The sequence below is a fragment of the Carya illinoinensis genome, chromosome 2, assembly GCF_018687715.1.
Source record: "Carya illinoinensis cultivar Pawnee chromosome 2, C.illinoinensisPawnee_v1, whole genome shotgun sequence".
NCBI classification, from domain to species: Eukaryota; Viridiplantae; Streptophyta; class Magnoliopsida; order Fagales; family Juglandaceae; genus Carya; species Carya illinoinensis.
The window spans coordinates 25,834,384-25,837,179 of record NC_056753.1 but is presented as its reverse complement, the minus strand read 5'-3'; positions in this window follow the sequence as shown (position 1 = coordinate 25,837,179).

Sequence of the window (2,796 nt, the reverse complement as noted above, 5' to 3'; positions counted from 1 at the left end):
GTTTATGTATTTTGAGTCATATTATTATTTTCCTAAAATTAATTCTTTTTATATATTTTGCAATTAGCATTGCTACATACATTTGGCATTAACAATATAAATATAATAATAAAAAATATAATTTTTAATATATTATATTAAATATAATAAAATGATAAAAAAATATAATATATTATAATAATAAAATGAGAGTGAAGGTGAAGGTTTGTTGTATTGTTGAGGGGATGGAGAAGAGTAAATGGTTGAGAGAGAGAGAGTGTGAGAGGAGAGAGAAATAATTAATAAAATAATATTTAAAGAGTAAATAGTGAATCTCTAAATTTGTATAAGAATTGTTCATAACAATGCAAAAATATAGATATCGATAATTCAATGTAGTGAAATTTAAGTTTTATGTAGACTTTTTTGTAAAAGAAAAAATAGATCTCATAATGTGGTTTATTTTTTTAATAAAAAAATTGTTGGAAGTTTGTGTACTTGATATATGTACAAAATATTACTCATAATTCATGGGTGACGAAGACCCGTTATCATTGATCCATGTGTTTGAAAACAAAAGGTAAAGAAAGGGACGCACTACAACCACGTACAGCAGCGGGAGCTATCATTAGTCCATTTTAATGTATATTTTTTACAAGTAATTTTTTTAAATTTTTATTTTTATTTTTATAAATTCACAACATCAATAAAAAATACTTCCTTAATCACAAAATAAAAAATAATTAAAAAATTTACAATGACAGATTGAGAGGATCGAATCTAATTCACTTTATCTAGAAAAAGAGGGTTTGGAATATAAATATATATATATATATAGGAAAATTTTATGTGCAGTTATTTTTGCAGACTCTTTTGTGCACTCCAGTTATATGATTGGTTGTGTATTAAAAAAAAATTAATCCAGCCAATCATATCAGTAAAGTGCACAAGGAGCATAAAAATGACTGTACGTAGCATTACTCATATATATATATATATATATTGTACGTTCTGTTTTTGTTTTGTTGCCAATATTTGGGCGTTCGTGGCTTTCTTGGTCGTTAAGGGACTAATTGTTGAAAAGTCTAAAGCCTCGTAAAGCTTTGGAACCCCAATCCTACTTAATTAAACACATTTTCTCAACTGTTTCAACCCTTTTACGATGATCGCATATGTGTAACTTTTTTATTTTTGTTTCGAATATACAATTAATTGGAATATAATAATAATAATAATAAAACAAAAACAAAACCTCTGATCATCATCCATGCCATCGCGTGTATGCATCAAAACACCACATGCTATAATAAATAAAGCAAAAAGTAAATTTAAAACATAGAAAAATATAAATATATATATATATAAAGGCAATAATAGAAATATTAGATAATCCATAATATCAAACACTAGTATACGTATTAATTAGGAAAGATTTCTCTTTTGGACGATGCATGCATGCATGGAGGGCCATGCAAGGGGAAATAATTATTCCCCAACATTGTAAGCAAAGTAGAGGAGGTCTCTTCTAGGCATGGCGCGATAGTCGTGGAGGTCTAGCTATCTTTTCCTCTTTTTTCTTTAAATCTTTCATTATTGTTTTTTTTTTTCTCGATTATTTTTGGTTTTTTAATTTGTTCTTTCTTGGGAAAAAAATTTCCTGCGTTTTTCTTTGTTCTTTTTTTTTTTTTGTTAATTTTCTACATTTTTATTTTTATTTTTAATTTTTAAAAAAGTGGTTTTAGAATTTACAAGGCCACGCCAATACCTTGTACTAAGAAATTGACGAGTCTTAAAAAAAAAAATGCGAGTGTTATATATATATATAGAGAGAGATATATATGCATCATTATAAATTGGCTTGTCTTGTTGTTTATCTTGGTGGGTATAGGGTCCTATGGTATCACCAACATAAAGAACCGTCTTTGGTACATAAAGCTATACCCATCATACTCTAATTAATACCCGTAACCCCACCACCACATCCACTTAAATCTTGGACACACACACACACATATAGTCGTGTGAACAAAAATGTGCTTCATTAATAATACAAGGAAAAATGTAGATCTTAGCCAATTAGGACTTTAAAGGAATTAAGAGAGAGAGAGAAAACAAAGGACGATCTCATTCATAGCAAACAGGCAATATTAATGAAGCTGCCTGCCAAGATGTTGGTTCCTTAATTATGCAAAAATTGAATAATGGAAATTAATTGATGTAATTATAAACCATGCCTTTTGATCGATCTCTATCATACACATCTGTTCCATCCGCGTGTATGGATAAGCTATAGGCTGGTAGCCTGTCGAGTACCCTTAACTCGATGGGTTGACTAATTAGGATTGTTTCACATTATACAATCATATATATATATATATATATATATAAACCCAATAATTATATATAATAAAGATATGAATTTTGCTACTGCTATCTGCATGCACTCCACAATATCTACATGCAAGCCATTGATCATCATCATCATGAAACTCAATTCCTAGCTCCTTCTTGATCAATACTTTGATACTTTTGTAAATGGCAGGCCAGCCATGAATGATCAATCACCCACAGAAACTATCTTATTTCCTGATTAAATTCAACAGTCCCAATCAAAAATTCCATCCATAAAGATTATCAAAAGAAGAAAAATGAATATATATATATATATATATAGGTGGGGGGGGGGGGGGGGGGGGTGTGGATTAATTGCATGACATGGAAGTACTGATGAAGCTTTTTTGTTTTTTTTTTTAACCATCAAATATGATCGTGTACGTGTTGTGTCGTGTGATGATTGGAAGGATACGTGCCACGTGG